We start from the raw sequence: 16509 nt of genomic DNA, 5'->3' as shown, positions 1-16509 counted from the left end.
GCCGAATCCACTGTGAAAAATTTCCCCCACTCTATATGCGTGCTTAAATCAAAACGCGGATTCCATGAACAAAGCTTCTTTCTTAGAACTGCACGCCTGTGGAACTCTGTTCCGTCTGCCTGCTTCCCACTGGACTACAACTATGATGTCTTCAAGTCCAGCGTTAACAAATTCCTAATGAACCGCCCCTTTAAGTAAACACTTCATCAAATCTCCACACTCACGTAATGTACTTGCAATAACCCTTATCCCTGAGTGGCTTCCGGGCCTTGATAAGTGGTGATCACTGTGTAAAAAAAAAAAGCTCACACATAAAAATCTTCGAAGTAATCTCCTCCGGCCACAATGCACTTGTTCTACTATTGCCAAAACTTCTGAACCACCCATGGAAATCTTCTCGTGTAAGCATGTTAATGACTCTTGTCACAACCTCTTTCATCTCCTTAAATCTCCCCATAATGGCAGCCTTTAAGGTTTTGATTGAGATTGGGAAATAATAAAAACTCACCGGGAGAAATATCTAGAGTAAAAGGCGAAGGTGAGAATCTCTTTCGACGCCCATCCTGGTGAAATAGTCTATGGTACGAATGAAATTATGTGCGATGCATTCACGTACATCTTCCGCACCTTTAGCTCCTCGCGAATAATTGTGCTGAAAATTCCCACACTGCCAACGTGCGCTCATTGGCTATAAACACAGAAGTCTTTTCTATGAAATTCTTATTTAGCCAATCAACTCTGATATCTTTATTTCCTTACACATCCGCGCCTTTCATCGTTCTTCACAGACATCCTGTCTTCCTAAAATATCTTATGACTAAAAAAAAAAAAAAAAAACAAGACCGATAGCCATTAGTCGGGTGCTCTTGTGTAATGAATGAATGCGTAAATATAGGATTGACATTAAATTCTTAAAGATAAACGAAAATGACCGAAAAATTGGCTGAAATGACTTAAATAAATAAAAAAATAAATGACTTAGAATGAATTAAATAAACTTAAGGACGAATTTATTGACCTAAAGAATGACTTGAACGCTTAAAAAATAATTCGAATCTTTCAAAAACAACTTGAATGATCTGGAGAATGACTTGAATGGCTTTGAGACTGACTGGTTGTAAAGTGGATGATCATTTTCCATTAAATTAATACAGAAAAGTGATCCCCCACTTTATATCAAAAAGTTACAAACATAAATAAGTAAGAACATATCATACACTTTGATCTTGGCCAAAAGGCCAAGAAAATGGTATTTATTTTCTCCCCCACCGAGCAAATTAGGCACAAGGCCTATTTTTAATGTGAGGAGTGAAGGGGAAATGGGGACCAAATCCCCGGGGAGTAGGGGAGCTGGATAGTGACAATTGGTAAGAAGGGTTGCCCCTACATTGACCAAGGTTTAATATCTGGGGCTGCCCACACATATGGTCTTTGCTTGCAGTATCTGCCGGAACAGATACTATACATTGATCTTGGCAAAAAGGCCAAGAAAATCTTAAAAAGCTAAGAACAGCATGTATTAACCAAAAAGGCCAAGCACAAAAGTGTTACGGGCAGACCGATCGATCGACAAACCGACAGACAGACCGACCTATGGAGTGACTTATAGAGTCGCTTGCACGCGACAGAAAACTGATGGCTGATTCATGCAAGATGATCTAGATTCTCCCAATTCTCCCGTGGTTGTGTATTTGAACCTGAAATCATAAAGATTGTTCAGTAAAAATGAAAAGAAGCAACATACTGATTTTTACGAGTCTACAACAATTTAAAATTCCTTTATTAAACAAGTGTAGGGAATTATTGTAGGAATTTGGTACAATAAATATTTATTGCCATATCTAATATAAAGTTTTTTTTTTGTACCAAACTGGCTAATTGGTGTTTACAAATAGTATTAAATACTCTATTTTATTATTGAATATTCGGTTTTAACGAATTGAGTAACGTTCACTATGGCAGCAAGTTTGTTTCCGATGATGAAGACGACTAGCCGCCATCTTGTTTGCAAAACATCTCGAACAAATCCCAGTGTTTGAGAGCAATATGAAGCAATTAAATCTAATTTAAAACAGGCAAAAATATCCAGATAGGAACAAAAGATAACATGAATTCATTTATTTTCTTTGTTTATGTCTATGCATATTTTCTTTGCCGTTTGTAGAATTCTCTAGGACATCCCCAGTTTTTTTTTTTAGTTTTTTTTTAATACATCGGATAATAAAACGAACAGTTCGGCATTATTGTATTCAATGCAACGAGCAGGTTGTTCTAGGATCGAATTGTGCTAAGGGAAGTACAATCTACCCTTTTTATGGAAAGGAGTAGGAGATGAAATAATTCCAGCTTGACGATATTTTGTCGTGAATTTTTAATTTGACTTTTTAGTGTACAGTCTTGTTTTGAACTCATAACTAATTTATTATACCATACCTGTTCACACTGAAAAACTTATCACAATATTCTGTGGATCTATATTAAAAACCTTGTTAAACTTTGTGACATATTTCCATTCTATGGAGGTCAGGCGCGAACGAACATCCCATAATTTTCTTATAACATATTTCTTCAAACTGAAACCTAATTATCCAAGTATACTTAAGAAGATAGATATGAAAAGTCTTTATTAAAATTTGTGCCTATTTCCATTCTATGAAAGCCAGGCGCGAACGCAGATCCCACAATCTTATTATACCCGCCCTATAAAAGTTAAAACATTATGTATATCTATACCAAAAACACTTGTAAACGTTTTTTTTCTTTCCATTTTTCATTCTTTTAGTTCCATACTTTGTGGACCAGGTGCGAACGCAGACCCCACAATTTTAATGAGCCACTGTTTTGCCAGATCAAGCATACCCATTTCTGTGTCTCGATACATCTTCTATCATTATATGAGATCAGTTTCTATAATAGTTAACCATATAGGAGCCTATTCGTGACCACAGACGTTCAGCCTTATATTATACATATATATACGCACAGACGTTCAGCTTTATATTATATATATATATATATATATATATACACACACACAGACGTTCAGCTTTATATTATATTATATATATATATATATATATATATATATATATATATATATATGTATATATATATATAAGAGCAAAGAGTTAATTAAACATATTAAAAACACTTCGAAAAAGAGTTAAAACATATTTAATTTGAAAAGGAGACATTACATAAGTGGATCGTCCTTAATCCGCGGAGTTACGTAGAAATACGTTCCTTCTCATCAGATGGTAGGATTTAGCTAACTGCGGGATCGGATTTTGCTTTTTTATTTTATTTCACACACACACACACCACACACACACACATATATATATATATATATATATACGTGTGTGTGTGTATGTGTGCAAATTTTAATATGCACACTGTATTCACCCACACACACATATATATATATATATATGTATGTGTACACATATATTAATGTGTAATTGCCTCGATCTATCTATGTATCTCTCTATATACATATTCATCCACACACACACACACACATATATATATACACACAATGTATTCATGTGTGTGTGTGTGTGCATATCGATCTCTACTTGTGTCCCTCTTTTTATTATTTTTTTCTTCATAAACGTATATATATATATATGTATATATATATATATATATATATATAAACTAACACACACGCACACATATCTAAATACGTGTGTGTGTGCGTTTATATATATCATTTTATTATTATTTTTTTCACTTTCAAGAATTATATTGACATCTTCATTACACTTGTTTTTCGTTATCTTCGTCTGGTCATGACCAAACATAATTCGCATTTCAAAAAGAACTATATATATATATATATATATATATATATATATATATATATATATATATATATATATATATATATATATATATATATATATATATATGGTCCGTCTTTCGGTTTTCTTCTTTTTTTTTCATTCTTTGTTTGTTTGTTTTTTTAACATTTTTTTCAACCGATTTTTTGTCCATATTCCGGCCTTTGTTTCTGCGCGTCTCTATTTTCTCTATCTCTCGATTCTCTCGACTTGCATCGCTTAGGGAATCGCAAATACAATTTATCCGCTGCAAAATAAAACATTTAAATGAGGAACTTCTATCAGTGTTTGCTCGGAAAGCACGTCGTCGTTTCTAGACTTTTGTCCGACGCACAAAAGCGAAACTGAATTCGTGTTCATCTTCTTGTAATCACGATTAGAGATAGAGAGTAAGAAAAAAAAAGACATAACAAACAATTTGTACTCGCATTAATCATCCGTCAAAACATGTTTAATTCCCTTGGAAATTACACGTAGCCATTATATAACGTCTAGCTATCGACTTAGTACGGCTAGTTTAACTAGACGCAGTGTATATGTAATGCGTATGTTAGAATATACGAAGGTCGTTTCAAAAGTGAAGTATCCTATTGTTTAACTCTAAATGTTGAAGAGCTACACAAACTGTAGCGGTACTTACAACGAGCGTTTTTTTTTTTACTGTTTCAGAATACGTAGCCATTATATAACGTCTAGATATCGACATAGTATGGCTAGTTAAACTAGACGCAGTGTATATGTAATGCGTATGTGAGAATATCCGAAGGTCGTTCCAAAAGTGAAGCGTCCTATCGTTTAACTCCACAAGTTTAAGAGCTACTATAAGGGAAGTGGAACCATTACAACGAACGGCCTTTTACTGTTTCAGAACACGTAGCCATTATAAAACGTCTAGCAATCCACTAAGTACGGCTAGTTAAATTAGACGCAGTGTATATGTTTTCTTTATCTGATTATCTCTACCCTGATCTTAAGCAAGTGATACAATGGGGAAAGAGGTGGCTTGTTACTTTTAATGCATCTAAAACCAAGCTTCTATCTTTATACAATCAACGCTTTGATCCCCATCTAGCATAAACTGAAATAAATGGCTCTCGTCTTGGGGGAGGCCCCATGTTTTGACAAGCTTCTGGGTTTTACCTTTACTTATGATCTTAAAGGAAACACATACATTAAATTCGTTGCCAAGGCCGCTAGAGAACTGATGACATCCTTCTATCGATCCAGTAAATACCACACTGCTGATGCAATTCTCTATCTATATAAGAGCCAGGTACGTCCAAGGATGGAGTACTGTTGCCACATCTGGGAAGGAGCTGATCTTTTAATGTGTATGTTAGAATATATGAAGGTCGTTCCAACCGTGAAACCTCCTATTGTTTAACTTCACAAGTTAAAGAGCTAAGAAAACTGGACCGGAACCAGTAAAACGAGTAGGTTTTCACTCTTTCAGAATTTATTTTCTCATATAGTAACCACTATTCTCAATGAACTTTGGTCAGTAATGAAGGATGACTGTTATATGAGGGCCATTCTACACATAAAGCCTCGTATTTTTCTTATCTCGAAACGTTTAAGAGCCACGAAGACAGAAGTGGCAACATTAAAATGAGCGTCACTTTGTGGCCAGAATTTTGTTTTTCTATATTACCACAATTATTCTAAATTCCATTTTGCCAGCGATGATAACGCCTGTGTTTGGGCAAGCGTAGAGAGCTTTGCCGTAAGAAGGGGAGTTCTGGAAGCAAAGTTTTCTATTTTTTAACTAAACAATGTTGAAGGACTACCAAGCCGGTAGAGGTACTTTTAAAATAATCGGCCTCTTGTATTCTATAAATTAATATGCTACATAGTCACCATGATTTTCTGTGCTACTTATATACGATTATGACAGGGGTTGCTTTCTTTGAGCATCACGCCGTCAATATCTTTAAAAGAGATATGAAACTTTAAGATCATGAATGCATGCGTTTTGTTGTCATAACAATGCAATTTCCAAAAGTATATGTTTTACGTTTGGTGTATAACATCAAAATGTATTCGTGTGTTTGTCTCTAATATAATGGTTGCGTGTTTGATTATCATAAAGGGAATCGTGTGTGTGACATGTAATTTCTGAACCTACCTCTGCTTCTTCTCGCTGTTGGACCATCTGGGTATTTCTCATCCTGGAGGGAGACTTGATACCTGTTTGACGAAGATTTATCACTCCAAGACGATGAAATGGTTTTATAGTTTTTATTTCACTTTCCCCAGAGATCCTGCAGAAGTGGAAGTAAAATCGCTTGTGTGGTTCTTCTTCACACACGTCAGCGTTCGTCTCCCCCCTCCCCAGTTAATAGGGGGAGACCACGGAAAAACGTCCGTCCTCTTCAAAGCTCAAATCAAATCTGCAGATCTAGCCAACCACGTCACACATACGTATTTTGGTCAGCTGACCTTCGGTTCTGGTAAACGTGTCTACCTCCACGTTTACTCTCCTCTCTCTCTCTCTCTCCCCCTCTCTCTCTCTCTCTGTCTCTCTCTCTCTCTGTAACACTTATACATTTGATGAAAATAAAAACAAAACATGTGCCATAACCATTTTTACGCCTATCGTATAAAATTATAAGAAAACAGAAATACAGCAAGTATTACATGAAGACGCTGCGTAGACCTTCCTACATTTATTTTATCATTACTCCTCTCATCCGACACATGTTTTTGGTCGAACTTTATACATTTGACGCATACCTTGTTTTAAACTAAGCACGGCCAATGATGGAGTACTGTTGCCACATCTGGACAGGAGTTATTAGAAGCAGCTGATCAAATAGACTTCGTATCTTAGTGGGGAATGCGCTTTTCTTTTCCCTGCAACCTCTTTCCCACAGCAGAGACCTTGCGAGCCTGTCTCTGCTTTATCGTTATTTTCATGTCAAGTGCTCGTCTGGGCTTTAATCTATGGTCCCCCCTTGCCAATTTTCCACGATAAATACTCGTCTAGCCAAAACTACTATCAATAATTTCCCACACTCTTTATCTGTGCCTAAACCTAAACGTAAATTCCATGAACACAGCTTCTTTTCTTAGAACTGCACGCCTGTGTAATTCCCTTCCGTTTGCCTGCTTTTCAGCTGACTAATATGTGATTGTCTTCAAGCCCAACGAAAACAAGTACTTGATGAACTGTCTCTCTAAATAATCCAATTCACAAAATCTCCGGACCATTATAAGTGGTGACTCCGTTGTATAAAAAGAAAAGAAAAGTATAACTTTTGGAACTTTTGTTGCGATATGTTGGCTTTTATAGAATGGTTTCACTATAAACTCAAGTCAATACATGTGTGGGTTAAAACATATATTTACATTGTACTATTATAGAATACAATGTCTATGTAAACATAGACTATCTCTTCCCATTTTTTAATATTCTTTTTTTTACCTTCCCTTTTTCTCCTTCTCCATATAGCATTCTTTTCTTCTTTATTTCGCTCTTTCTCCCTATAATCTCAATATCTGTTCTTCTTTATTTCGCTCTTTCTCCCTATAATCTCAATCTCTGTTCTTCTTTATTTCGCTCTTTCTCCCTATAATCTCCATATCTGTTCTTCTTTATTTCGCTCTTTCTCCCTATAATCCCAGTATATTACTTCTTTATTTCGCTCTTTCTGCCTATAATCTCAATATCTGTTCTTCTTTATTTCGCTCTTTCTCCCTATAATCTCAATATCTTTTCTTCTTTATTTCGCTCTTTCTCCCTATAATCTCAATATCTGTTCTTCTTTATTTCGCTCTTTCTCCCTATAATCTCAATATCTGTTCTTCTTTATTTCGCTCTTTCTCCCTATAATCCCAGTATATTACTTCTTTATTTCGCTCTTTCTGCCTATAATCTCAATATCTGTTCTTCTTTATTTCGCTCTTTCTCCCTATAATCTCAATATCTGTTCTTCTTTATTTCGCTCTTTCTCCCTATAATCTCAATATCTGTTCTTCTTTATTTCGCTCTTTCTCCCTATAATCCCAGTATATTACTTCTTTATTTCGCTCTTTCTGCCTATAATCTCAATATCTGTTCTTCTTTATTTCGCTCTTTCTCCATATAATCTCAATCTCTGTTCTTCTTTATTTCGCTCTTTCTCCCTATAATCTCAATATCTTTTCTTCTTTATTTCGCTCTTTCTCCCTATAATCTCAATATCTTTTCTTCTTCATTTCGCTCTTTCTCCCTATAATCTCAATATCTTTTCTTCTTTATTTCGCTCTTTCTCCCTATAATCTCAATATCTGTTCTTCTTTATTTCGCTCTTTCTCCATATAATCTCAATATCTTTTCTTCTTTATTTCGCTCTTTCTCCCTATAATCTCAATATCTTTTCTTCTTTATTTCGCTCTTTCTCCCTATAATCCCAATATCTGTTCTTCTTTATTTCGCTCTTTCTCCCTATAATCCCAATATATTTCTTCTTTATTTCGCTCTTTCTCCCTATAATCTCAATATCTTTTCTTCTTTATTTCGCTCTTTCTCCCTATAATCCCGATATATTTCTTCTTTATTTCGCTCTTTCTCCCTATAATCTCAATATCTGTTCTTCTTTATTTCGCTCTTTCTCCCTATAATCCCAATATATTTCTTCTTTATTTCGCTCTTTCTCCCTATAATCTCAATATCTGTTCTTCTTTATTTCGCTCTTTCTCCCTATAATCCCAATATATTTCTTCTTTATTTCGCTCTTTCTCCCTATAATCTCAATATCTGTTCTGCTTTATTTCGCTCTTTCTCCCTATTATCTCAATATCTTTTCTTCTTTATTTCGCTATTTATCCCTATAATCCCAATATCTTTTCTTCTTTATTTCGCTCTTTCTCCCTATAATCTCAATATCTTTTCTTCTTTATTTCGCTCTTTCTCCCTATAATCTCAATATCTTTTCTTCTTTATTTCGCTCTTTCTCCCTATAATCCCAATATATTTCTTCTTTATTTCGCTCTTTCTCCCTATAATCTCAATATCTGTTCTTCTTTATTTCGCTCTTTCTCCCTATAATCCCAATATATTTCTTCTTTATTTCGCTCTTTCTCCCTATAATCTCAATATCTGTTCTGCTTTATTTCGCTCTTTCTCCCTATAATCCCAATATATTTCTGCTTTATTTCGCTCTTTCTCCCTATAATCCCAATATATTTCTTCTTTATTTCGCTCTTTCTCCCTATAATCTCAATATCTGTTCTTCTTTATTTCGCTCTTTCTCCCTATAATCCCAATATATTTCTTCTTTATTTCGCTCTTTCTCCCTATAATCTCAATATCTGTTCTGCTTTATTTCGCTCTTTCACCCTATTATCTCAATATCTGTTCTTCTTTATTTCGCTCTTTCTCCCTATAATCTCAATATCTGTTCTTCTTTATTTCGCTCTTTCTCCCTATAATCCCAATATATTTCTTCTTTATTTCGCTCTTTCTCCCTATAATCTCAATATCTGTTCTTCTTTATTTCGCTCTTTCTCCCTATAATCCCAATATATTTCTTCTTTATTTCGCTCTTTCTCCCTATAATCTCAATATCTGTTCTTCTTTATTTCGCTCTTTCTCCCTATAATCCCAATATATTTCTTCTTTATTTCGCTCTTTCTCCCTATAATCCCAATATATTTCTTCTTTATTTCGCTCTTTCTCCCTATAATCTCAATATCTGTTCTTCTTTATTTCGCTCTTTCTCCCTATAATCCCAATATATTTCTTCTTTATTTCGCTCTTTCTCCCTATAATCTCAATATCTGTTCTGCTTTATTTCGCTCTTTCTCCCTATTATCTCAATATCTTTTCTTCTTTATTTCGCTCTTTATCCCTATAATCCCAATATCTTTTCTTCTTTATTTCGCTCTTTCTCCCTATAATCTCAATATCTTTTCTTCTTTATTTCGCTCTTTCTCCCTATAATCTCAATATCTGTTCTTCTTTATTTCGCTCTTTCTCCCTATAATCCCAATATATTTCTTCTTTATTTCGCTCTTTCTCCCTATAATCTCAATATCTGTTCTGCTTTATTTCGCTCTTTCTCCCTATAATCCCAATATATTTCTTCTTTATTTCGCTCTTTCTCCCTATAATCTCAATATCTGTTCTGCTTTATTTCGCTCTTTCTCCCTATAATCCCAATATATTTCTTCTTTATTTCGCTCTTTCTCCCTATAATCTCAATATCTGTTCTGCTTTATTTCGCTCTTTCTCCCTATTATCTCAATATCTTTTCTTCTTTATTTCGCTCTTTCTCCCTATAATCCCAATATCTTTTCTTCTTTATTTCGCTCTTTCTCCCTATAATCTCAATATCTTTTCTTCTTTATTTCGCTCTTTCTCCCTATAATCTCAATATCTGTTCTTCTTTATTTCGCTCTTTCTCCCTATAATCCCAATATATTTCTTCTTTATTTCGCTCTTTCTCCCTATAATCTCAATATCTGTTCTTCTTTATTTCGCTCTTTCTCCCTATAATCCCAATATATTTCTTCTTTATTTCGCTCTTTCTCCCTATAATCTCAATATCTGTTCTGCTTTATTTCGCTCTTTCTCCCTATAATCCCAATATATTTCTTCTTTATTTCGCTCTTTCTCCCTATAATCTCAATATCTGTTCTGCTTTATTTCGCTCTTTCTCCCTATTATCTCAATATCTTTTCTTCTTTATTTCGCTCTTTATCCCTATAATCCCAATATCTTTTCTTCTTTATTTCGCTCTTTCTCCCTATAATCTCAATATCTTTTCTTCTTTATTTCGCTCTTTCTCCCTATAATCTCAATATCTGTTCTTCTTTATTTCGCTCTTTCTCCCTATTATCTCAATATCTTTTCTTCTTTATTTCGCTCTTTCTCCCTATAATCTCAATATCTGTTCTTCTTTATTTCGCTCTTTCTCCCTATTATCTCAATATCTGTTCTGCTTTATTTCGCTCTTTCTCCCTATAATCTCAATATCTTTTCTTCTTTATTTCGCTCTTTCTCCCTATAATCTCAATATCTGTTCTTCTTTATTTCGCTCTTTCACCCTATAATCTCAATATCTTTTCTTCTTTATTTCGCTCTTTCTTCCTATAATCTCAATATCTTTTCTTCTTTATTTCGCTCTTTCTCCCTATAATTCCAATATCTTTTCTTCTTTATTTCGCTCTTTCTTCCTATAATTTCAATATCTTTTCTTCTTTATTTCGCTCTTTCTCCCTATAATCTCAGTATCTTTTCTTCTTTATTTCGCTCTTTCTGGCTATAATCTCAATTTCTTTTCTTCTTTATTTCGCTCTTTCTCCCTATAATCTCAATATCTTTTCTTCTTTATTTCGCTCTTTCTCCCTATAATCTCAATATCTGTTCTTCTTTATTTCGCTCTTTCTCCCTATTATCTCAATATCTGTTCTGCTTTATTTCGCTCTTTCTCCCTATAATCTCAATATCTTTTCTTCTTTATTTCGCTCTTTCTCCCTATAATCTCAATATCTTTTCTTCTTTATTTCGCTCTTTCTCCCTATAATCCCGATATCTTTTCTTCTTTATTTCGCTCTTTCTCCCTATAATCTCAATATATTTTCTTCTTTATTTCGCTCTTTCTCCCTATAATTTCAATATCTTTTCTTCTTTATTTCGCTCTTTCTCCCTATAATCTCAATATCTTTTCTTCTTTATTTCGCTCTTTCTTCCTATAATTTCAATATCTTTTCTCCTTTATTTCGCTCTTTCTCCCTATAATCTCAATATCTTTTCTTCTTTATTTCGCTCTTTCTCCCTATAATCTCAATATCTGTTCTTCTTTATTTCGCTCTTTCTCCCTATTATCTCAATATCTGTTCTGCTTTATTTCGCTCTTTCTCCCTATAATCTCAATATCTTTTCTTCTTTATTTCGCTCTTTCTCCCTATAATCTCAATATCTGTTCTTCTTTATTTCGCTCTTTCTCCCTATAATCTCAATATCTTTTCTTCTTTATTTCGCTCTTTCTTCCTATAATTTCAATATCTTTTCTTCTTTATTTCGCTATTTCTCCCTATAATCTCCATATCTTTTCTTCTTTATTTCGCTCTTTCTTCCTATAATCTCAATTTCTTTTCTTCTTTATTTCGCTCTTTCTCCCTATAATCTCCATATCTTTTCTTCTTTATTTCGCTCTTTCTCCCTATAATCCCAATATATTTCTTCTTTATTTCGCTCTTTCTCCCTATAATCCCCATATCTTTTCTTCTTTATTTCGCTCTTTCTCCCTATAATCCCGATATATTTCTTCTTTATTTCGCTCTTTCTCCCTATAATCTCAATATCTGTTCTTCTTTATTTCGCTCTTTCTCCCTATAATCTCAATATCTTTTCTTCTTTATTTCGCTCTTTCTCCCTATCCTCTCAATATCTGTTCTTCTTTATTTCGCTCTTTCTCCCTATAATCTCAATTTCTTCGCAACGACTCATCTTATTTACTTTATCCTCTCTGCTATTACCAAATCCTGATCTACCGTCTTCTTGACTTTAAGTGTAGCAAACGTTGGTATATTCTTTTTTCCCATTGGCAATTGAGTTTTTCAAAGTCGTTCATCAAATTTCTGTCTATGTGTTTACAATATAACGTCAGCTAATATTTGAGTTTCTCGATGAACGCCGTAGAAAGTTCACTTCTGATTAATGCTTAGTTTTAAAATATACAAACGAAGATATTATTTGCGGCGATTTTAAATGGTATCTCTTCTATCATAAATTCAACTCATAAATAAGAAAATATAAAAAAAAAAATCGTCAGGTAAAACCGGACTCGAACCGCAGACCATTCGATATGTAATCGAATGGTCTATCATTTAGCTATATTTTCAGATTTTAATAGAGCTGCCATTTTTTATTTACTGATTTTTTAATCACCCTTGTGCGGTGTAATGTAAAATATTCCCGTGCATTTTTTTTAAATGTTATATCTGTAAGAGAAATACATTTTAAATACCTGATGTTTTCGATTTTCTATACTTATCGGATGCTTTTTTCCTGTACAATAAATATCTAAGAACACTGCCAGACATATAAATTAACTTTCTATGAAGTTTGCAAAAGGTAGGCTCTGCCTTTTCGGAACATATGAGAAAGAGACTCTCTCAACCACGCACACCCCAAGTGAGTTTTATATAATAGTAGAGATATGACATTGCTAATTAATTGTAAAATATTAAAAACTAGCGGAGGTACCCGGCGTTGCCCGAGTGTTTGTTTCTGGGACTGGGGGGGGGGGAGTTTTAAAAAATCTTATGGTAGGTAAGTAGGAAGGATCACACCCGGAGTCATGAGTAAAAGTAGGAAAATAAAGTGTGAAAAAAAAAAAAAAAAAAACATCTGCACCGTTCGGCCACCAAGAAAAGTCCATTCCAGTTGTTTAGGAAAAAAAATAAATAAAAAAATAAGGTAGGTCGGCGCGAACGCGAAAATATAATGTGAATTGTCCAGCGCGCTAACCACTACGCCACAGAGCACTGCAGCTTAGTTTAGTGATTTTAAATAACTTCACATGAAAGAACTACGAAGCCAAACCGGTGTTCTCTCCTCAACTGTTCCTTGTGAACGATCCCCAAACGGTGTTAAGTGGTGGCAGGGGGAGGAGGAATTTATTAGAAGAGAAAATATTTTACCACTTCCATTGATCTTAACCGATTTTGGCGGTGACTTCTCAGCAGAAAAAGTATAGAAATCTAAGATTATCGAGGAATTTGAGAAATAATAAGCCTATAACACACCTCAGATATTGTTCTGCCGTTTGTGCATATTATATTTGCATGAAATATCTTGATTTTTTATCCTATTAAGGTCAAAATCCGACGAGAAAAAATGAGTTCATTTTATTTATATACAGAAGAAGAGAAGATAAACTTGAAAGCTAAAAAGAAGGTCAAAATTAGAGAATTTGCCATTAAATATGAGAAAAGAGTTGATATGCCGTTAAACCAAACAAGCCAACGGCCCTCTCTGTATACTCTTTGTACTCTTTCGCTATTCCTCTCTCTGGTCCCATACATTTTCTTTTTATCGTATTTTCCTTTTGTTCCTCTTTTCTGTTCTAAAATTCTGTTACTCATATCATTGTCTTCTAACTATTTCGCTCATTATTGCTTTTCGCATCTTAATCTTACACATACATGTGAAAAGTGTGCGACACGTAATCATGTTTCTTGTTTATTTGTTTTAGTTGTTTCCCGCGCAAAACAATCACGATAATCACAGGCTATGTTCAGATCAAGGACCATCCATTTCTAATTATGTGTAATGGAGAACGAATCTGATGACGCGACCTCTCTCTCATCTCTGATCTCCGAAGTTTTCAGTTCAGCCCTCTGCAATTTAACAACGCATGCTAGTAGTTTGCCCAGCAAAACAAAACAAAAAAAAATTAAAAAAGAACAAAAGGAAATGAAAAGCGCAATATAATCGATGATCATGATTGCCTCTAAAACATCATGGCGATAACAGCTAAAGTTAACGCCTCGATTTACATATCTCCAAAGTATGTCCTGTCGAATCACGCTAGCAGGTAATACGAATCTAGCTTATTTTCGATCTTGCATATATGTTAGCCTTGGAAAGATTAATTGGAAGCGGAAAAGCCGGAACTTTTTGTAGGGAATGTAAATCAGTATGCGAAAAAGAAAAAAATGTGTGTGTGTTTCAGATGCTACAAAAAAAAAACAAACTAGTATATATTTATTTTTTTTTTATTTCTTCTCCGAAAGATAATTTTTCATTCTTAGTGTAGCACAGTGGGTGAGAGCCCTTTTCGAGGGGGACTGGGCTCCATTCTTTTTTCCGCCTTGAGCCAAACTTGCTCTCACGAGGACGCACACACATGTAATGCAGGTGCTGTTTGATTTTCAAAATGCGAGGATATATCAACCAGGTTTTACTGACAGGTGTTCACGAAACTCAGCAGTGTAAAAATTATCCGAGACTCGAGACTTCGAAAGGTCAAACGCAAATAAACTAGTCACTATGCTTGTTGTGCACACACACACACACACACACACACACACACACACACACACACACGCACGCACACACACACAAAATAATAATTGTAATTGTAAACAGCTGAAGCTGAGATTCCGATGGCAACAGACGGGTCTAAACTGTCGTGTTTCCAAATGCTTCTTAATTCTGAAAATAAATAAATTTATGTTTTTATAAACAAGGCCGATAGCCATTAGTCGCGTGCTCTCGTGTAATGAATGAATGCCTGAATGTAGGATTGACATGGGATTCTTAAAGATAAACTAAAATGCCCGAAGAATGGACTGAAATGACTTAAATAAACAGCAAATGACTTAGAATGACTTTAATGAACTTAAGGATGAATTGAATGACCTTACGAATGACTCGAATGCTTAAAAAAATAACTAGAATCCTTCAAAAACAACTTGAATAATATGGAGAATGACTTGAATGTCTTTGAGACTGACTGGTTGTTAAGTAGGTGATCATTTTACATTAAATTAATACAGAAATTGATCCTCCACTTTATATCACAAAGTTAGGAACATAAGTACAGACTGTAGTAAGAACAGATACTACACTTGGATCTTGGCCAAAAGGCCAAGAAAAGGGTATTTATTTGCTCCCCCACCGAGCAAATAAGTCACAAGGCCGATTTTGTATGTGAGGAGTAAAGGGGAAATGGGGACAACTCCCCGGGGAGAAGGGGAGCTGGATAGTGACAATTGGTATGAAGGGTTGCCCCTACATTGACCAAGGTCTTATATTTGGCGTTGCTCCCACATATGATCTTTGCTTGCAATATCTGCCAGAACAAATACTACACTTTGATCTTTGACAAAAGACCAAGAAAAGGGTATTTATTTGCTCCCTCCACCGAGCAAATTAGGCACAAGGCCGATTTTTAATGTGAGGAGTAAAGGGGAAATGAGGACCAACTCTCCGGGAGAAGGGGAGCTTGACAGTGACAATTAGTATGAAGGGTTGCCCCTACATTGACCAAAGTATTATATGTGGGGCTGCCCCCCACATATGGTCTTTGCTTGCAGTATCTGCCGGGACAGATACTACACTTCGATCCCGTCCCGAAGGCCAAGAAAAGCTTAAAAAGCTAGGAACCGCATCTATTAACAAGAGGCGTTTGATCTTAACCAAAAAGGCCAAGCACAAAAGTGTTACCGAGAGACCGACCGACCGACGGAGTGACTTATAAAGTCGCTTGCACGCGACTAAAAATTAATGCTTGGTTTGTTATTTTGTGAAGCGTTCAATTTTTAGCAGCATAGGTTCTGCTCGCTATTAATGAAGGTGGGAATGCTGCCCGTAAAGATGACTAGGCCCACACATGCCGACACGTAGCTGATTATAACCGACGCCATATCGGCTCTATGTTGTATGATGTTGGAAGATATATTAAAACGTGGCATATGTTATATATTTTATGAGAGATACCATTCTTATAACGGGATTACGATAAAAACGTATAAATTGTAGGTATTATTGTTTAGTCAGAGAATATGATATCGACGTTTTAACTGTCATATTGTCTCAGAAGTTATCACACGGGTATATACTACAGTTCATATATAAGAATAACAATATATGTTTTATACTTTCTTTGTTTATGAGTTTTCTATCCCCCTGCTGAGCTCCGTGACGAACTATGAAATGACCAGCACCATC

At 34.9% G+C, this 16509-nt stretch overlaps 1 protein-coding gene and 1 pseudogene across 1 annotated transcript in view; one reads left to right on the top strand and one right to left on the bottom strand.

The window, feature by feature from the left end:
- LOC145266525 (carbonic anhydrase-related protein 10-like) overlaps positions 1 to 16509 on the top strand; it is an 892910-nt gene that overhangs the window by 405979 nt on the left and 470422 nt on the right. The gene's annotated exons all lie outside the window — the stretch shown is intronic.
- LOC145266774 (U2 spliceosomal RNA) lies at positions 15303 to 15439 on the bottom strand (annotated as a pseudogene).

Source organism: Euprymna scolopes, chromosome 41, assembly GCF_053919585.1.
Source record: "Euprymna scolopes isolate OS-2025 chromosome 41, ASM5391958v1, whole genome shotgun sequence".
NCBI lineage: Eukaryota > Metazoa > Mollusca > Cephalopoda > Sepiida > Sepiolidae > Euprymna > Euprymna scolopes.
This window is presented reverse-complemented; position numbering and strand designations above follow the sequence as displayed.